This window comes from Rattus rattus, chromosome 4, assembly GCF_011064425.1.
Source record: "Rattus rattus isolate New Zealand chromosome 4, Rrattus_CSIRO_v1, whole genome shotgun sequence".
NCBI lineage: Eukaryota > Metazoa > Chordata > Mammalia > Rodentia > Muridae > Rattus > Rattus rattus.
The window spans coordinates 139,154,305-139,160,304 of record NC_046157.1 but is presented as its reverse complement, the minus strand read 5'-3'; the positions used below and the strand labels follow the sequence as shown (position 1 = coordinate 139,160,304).

Here is a 6,000-nt window from a genome sequence, read left to right as displayed (position 1 = left end):
TTCAATAGCACATTTTCTCTAATTATGTTCTGGTCGATTCGGATTTGTGGCTGAAAATGGCACTTCAATTAGAAGAAACTGGATTCTTTAAAACTTGACTTTAAAGTAGTCACAAATAAAGAACTGTTGCTTCACCAGAGACAACATCAAACATTCAACAGCACATTTAAATAGAAGCTTTTATAAAACCCCATTCCCAAATGGGCATTTGTAGCTGGTCAAGACGTAACAGTAATGGGAACCAGGGTGATCATCCGTATTACCAATAAATGATGGGAATCCCCCCCCAGGCAACGTTTTACTTCATGAGCTTGTCACCCCCTCATTGGTTCACTAGTCCCAGGATGAGAAAGGACTCAGCCACCCACAATAATGTTATTAACAGGAATATAGATAAGTTCCCCAAAGAAGCCCCATGATAGCGAATCCTATCGCTGTGGCCATGGCGATCTTCTTTTCTGTGGGGTTTGGTGCATCTTTTAAGCAGCCGAATTGAGTCCTTTACAAACTGCTGACTTGGCTCGACAAACGGCATCACCTGATCCACGTTTGTGGGGTGGCGGTTTGAGAGGGTGGAGACGTAGCTCAGGAGAGACTTGTACCCCAGGATGGGAATCTTGAAGCATAAGAAATGTAGCGGTTTGTCCCCAGTTACGCTTCACAGAGGGGAGGATTAGAGGAATTCTTTGTACTTCCTGGGCACAGAGACTGAGCCTGCGCTGAGAGAGATCAGGCAGTTCAAGTTCATGACATAGGCCTCTCCGGTGACGGCCAGAGATCTGCTGGGGACTGGCCATGTAAGAAGTGTCTAGCTTCATATTGCTGTGACAATTACCTAAGGAAGCAGTTTCAAAAGAGGAAAGGTTTTATAAATACTTTGTGTGTTTGATATTTGTAAATATTTCCTTGTACGGTCCCCGTGTGCCCCCACCACAATTTTTTTTTTTTTCAGTGCTGGGGACCAAACTCACAAACACAGGCTTTGCACATGGTGGGCAAGCACCGTACCACTGAATCACAGCCCCGGTCTATTCAAACTAGGAAAGGTTTATTCGGGCTCTCAGTTTCACAGGGTCAGCTGGCTAGGTTGCTTCAGGCCTGAGACAAGACAGAAACATCCGAGAGCAAGAGAGTCTGGCAAAAAAAACTTCCCACCTCCTGGTGGCCAGGAAGCAGAATGCAACAGAGGAAGGACCCTTTATTTTTTTTTTTTTTTTTTTTTTTTTATTAACTTGAGTATTTCTTATGTACATTTGGTGTTATTCCTTTCCGGTTTCCGGGCAAACATCCCCTTCCCTCCCCCCTTCCTTATGGGTGTTCCTCCCCACCTCCCCCATTGCCGCCTCCCCGACAGTCTAGTTCACTGGGGGTTCAGTCTCTTGACCCAGGGCTTCCCCTTCCACTGGTGCTCTTACTAGGATATTCATTGCTACCTATGAGGTCAGAGTCCAGGGTCAGTCCATGTATAGTCTTTTAGTGGCTTAGTCCTGGAAGCTCTGGTTGCTTGGCATTGTTGTACATATGGGGTCTCAAGCCCTTCAAGCTCTTCAGTTCATTCTCTGATTCCTTCAACGGGGTCCCGTTCTCAGTTCAGTGGTTTGCTGCTGGCATTCCCTGTATTTGCTGTATTCTGGCTGTGTCTCTCAGGATCGATCTACATCCGGCTCCTGTCGGTCTGCACTTTTTTGCTTCATCCATCTTGTCTATTTGGGTTGCTCTATATGTATGGGCCACATGTGGGGCAGGCTCTGAATGGGTGTTCCTTCAGTCTCTGTTTTAATCTTTGCCTCTCTCTTCCCTGCCAAGGGTATTCTTGTTCCCCTTTTAAAGAAGGAGTGAAGCATTCACATTTTGATCATCCGTCTTGAGTTTCATTTGTTCTAGGCAACTAGGGTAATTCAAGCATTTGGGCTAATAGCCACTTATCAGTGAGTGCATACCATGTATGTCTTTCTGTGATTGGGTTAGCTCACTCAGGATGATATTTTCCAGTTCCAACCATTTGCCTACGAATTTCATAAACTCGTTGTTTTTGATAGCTGAGTAATATTCCATTGTGTAGATGTACCACATTTTCTGTATCCATTCCTCTGTTGAAGGGCATCCGGGTTCTTTCCAGCTTCTGGCTATTATAAATAAGGCTACGATGAACATAGTGGAGCACGTGTCTTTTTTATATGTTGGGGCATCTTTTGGGTATATGCCCAAGAGAGGTATAGCTGGATCCTCAGGCAGTTCAATGTCCAATTTTCTGAGAAACCTCCAGACTGATTTCCAGAATGGTTGTACTAGTCTGCAATCCCACCAACAATGGAGGAGTGTTCCTCTTTCTCCACATCCTTCATCTGCTGTCACCTGAGTTTTTGATCTTAGCCATTCTCACTGGTGAGGTGAAATCTCAGGGTTGTTTTGATTTGCATTTCCCTGATGACTAAAGATGTTGAACATTTCTTTAGGTGTTTCTCAGCCATTCGGCATTCCTCAGCTGTGAATTCTTTGTTTAGCTCTGAACCCCATTTTTTAATAGGGTTATTTGTCTCCCTCTTGTCTAACTTTTGAGTTCTTTGTATATTTTGGATATAAGGCCTCTATCTGTTGTAGGATTGGTAAAGATCTTTTCCCAATCTGTTGGTTGCCGTTTTGTCCCTAACCACAGTGTCCTTTTGCCTTACAGAAGCTTTGTAGTTTTATGAGATCCCATTTGTCGATTCTTGATCTTAGAGCATAAGCCATTGGTGTTTTTGTTCAGGAAATTTTTCCAGTGCCCATGTGTTTCCAGATGCTTCCCTAGTTTTCTTCTATTAGTTTGAGTGTGTCTGGTTTGATGTGGAGGTCCTTGATCCACTTGGACTTAAGCTTTGTACAGGGTGATAAGCATGGATCGATCTGCATTCTTCTACATGTTGAAGGAAGGACCCTTTAAAGACGTGCCCCAGACCATTCCTTCTTCCAGCCAGACCCACCACCTCCAAAGTTTCCACCACCTCCAAAAATAGTTCACCAGTGGGGGACCAACCCTTCAACATAAGAACCTGCAGGATCAATCTATATTCGAATCGTGGAAGTGAAGAAACTAGTCAAAGACAGATTAAAAAGCAAAAACAAAACTGATGCCTTTGCCAGGCAGTGGTAGTCCTTTAATCCCAGCTCTTGGGAGGCAGAGGCAGGCAAATGTGTTGAGTTCAAGGACAGCCTGGTCTACAGACAAATTTCAGGACAGCCAGGGCTACGCAGAGAAGCCCTACAGGGGGCTACGTCTTAGAAAAGAAAAAAAAATAATAATAATCTGCAGTGGCAGTGGACGCTCCGTGTCTACACACGATTCTGATTCCACACCCGAGGATTCAACCCACCACAGATCACACATATTAACAATGATCTATGTTTGCACTAAACACATGCAGATGCCCCCTCCCCCCACACTACTATTTATTACAAAGAAACAACCTATCCACACAGCAGTCACTTTGCCTCAGAAATGAGTACCCTGCGTGCTCTCTGCCAAAGAGAATTAGGTCTCTGAAGAGATTGCCACCTTTTGGGGTAGGGAGTCTTGGAAACACTCTCTGAGGTCACCAAGGGACAACTGTAGATGTTCCTTAACTCACAAGTTTTACTGTAGCTTCCTAACAGCCAGTCCTTGGAATTGGGAAGGAGAGAGAGTTTTATTATGATAGCAACAGTAAAGGCTGCTGTGCCTTAGAGCTAATGACAATCAACACCTTGAGGGCTGAGCTGTCACCATCACAATACAGTCCACTCATTCTCACACACAGCTGTGGATCTACTGTTTCAGTGCTAGAGTGCCAGCAAATATAAAAATTACATCTAAAAAAAAAAAACAAAAACAAAACAAAACAAAAAAAAAAAAACCCTTCAGGGCAACGTTCTTGGAAATGGCTATTTTTTTAATACAACAGTTAAACTAGCATCTGAGGTTTACACCTCAATATAAAAACAGAAATTTGTGAAAACAAAATTTTAAAGGACCGGGCTCAAGTGGATTTAGGGGACAGGCTCGTGCCCTATGGTCTTCTGGGTTTCCTTTGCTCTGAGGCTCCAATGAGCTAATACTAGAATCAAGTGCTTTAGTGCCCTCTAGTGGCCACTGTCCAGTCCTACAAGCTCATTTTGTTGCTGTCTCTCCAAATGCCCCCATACTCCAATCCTCTGAGCAGGGACAACCTTTATAGCAATCCACTTGTGTCATCTAAGAGCAGACAATGCCCTAAAGGTAAAAGCTATCAATTTGAGATTTTCCTGGCAAAACTAAAGTAATAAGCAGCAGACAGCAACTAGGAAAATAAGATACTACAGTGAAATTACTATCATGTATTTATCTCTAGATTTTAACAAATTGAGACTATTGATTTACATGGGGTAAAGTTGGGGAGTCTTTCCACGCTTCTGCCTGTGGCTTGTCAGCTACCTTCCCCTTGGGTCTCCATCTCATCCTGCAGCTTCCGTTTTAGCCTGAGGCACCAGGATTTACACACCACAAAGAACCTGTTCTATTGCGTATAAGTCTTGGGTCTGAGCCTTTCTTCTGTGAGCGGATAATGGTCACACCTACAAAACCCAGTAACTGTGAACTAAAGTGTCGTTCTCCCTGAACTTCACACTATGTTTTTGGGTGATAAGGATATAACTATCTGTCCTATTTGTAGGTATTTGTTTTATTAGTTGAAGTCATAGACCATTTTCCGTTGCTGTATCTGGAATAATACATACTGAACAATTTATAAAGAATAAAGGTCTGCTCACTTCACAGTTCCAGTGGTAGGAGATTCAAAGACCAGGGGCTGCCTTGGTACCGGGCTCCATATGGTTTACACTCCTCAGAGTTCTGAGGTGGCAAAGGACACCACATGGTGATAGAGGATCGCAAGGAAGGCAAGAAGGGCATAGTGAGAGTTATTCCAGGACACTCATTCATCTATTCATGGATCAACCCATTCATGAGATCTGTGCCTTTGGGACCTAATTATCTCTCACATTCTCTCCCATCCCATCTCTTAATACCTCACAATGGAGATTAAATCCCAAGTGAGTTCTAATGAATCACCCAAACCACAATACATACCATTTTTATTGCATTCATTTGCTGTGTGGGGATACACATATGTGCACGTGTGTGTGCCACGGTGCACATGTGGAAGTGAGAGAACACAGATGGCACTTTCCTCCTTCCTTCCATCATATGAGTCCCAGGATCAAGCTCAGGGTGTGGGCTTGGTGTAAAGACTTTTATCTCCTGAACCATCTCATCAGTCCAAGAAATAAACATTTCTAAAACTTTGAACATTTTAATTGTTTACTCCAAACCTGATCATATTTAAAGAATATTACTACAAATTATTCTAAAGACAAATATTTATCTGCTGCAGTATGCACTTACGTCATTCTTACAACCTCCATCATTTTTCACAGCGGTTGGGACTTAATACATGATCTCCTTCCCTTCTTGTGATTCTGCAGCATAAGTGGAAACACGCAAGGAGAATATGGAAGAAAAGCTGTTACCTCAGCCTGTTCCATCACCAGGAGACCAACTGAACAGAGTGAAGGGGAGAAACCTAAAACTTTGTAAGCAGAGATAAGCCAGGAAGTCATTTTATCCCACTCAAGTCCCCCAATAAATGAAACCTTTGATAGTTCTGCAAGGTAGTACAGGCCTAGTAATTAAACACAACGCTATATTCCTAACTTCTGCAGAAAATACTTTACAAACAGTTTATCCAGACAATCAGTCTGGTCATGTTGGAAAAAGAAAGTTTCCTCTTCCAACTTGGATTTGAGTGCTCTAGGGTCTGCGAATTGGCGTAAGATAAAAGCTCATTGCCAGGGAAGGAGGGAGTGACCTACAAGGATGGCTCCTTGAAGAGTTTGCAGGTTTCCATACCAGCTAAGGCCTCAGAGGGCAAGCAGAGGCATTTCCGGTCTGGCTTGTTTTCAAACCCTTTAGAATCTAACAGTTATAATCAGCCAGTCATTTCCCTG

At 43.2% G+C, this 6,000-nt stretch overlaps 1 pseudogene; it reads right to left on the bottom strand.

Annotated features, from left to right (window-relative positions):
- Nucleotides 1-356: 356 nt before the first annotated feature.
- On the bottom strand, nt 357-5,403 carry LOC116898524 (annotated as a pseudogene).
- Nucleotides 5,404-6,000: the final 597 nt, after the last annotated feature.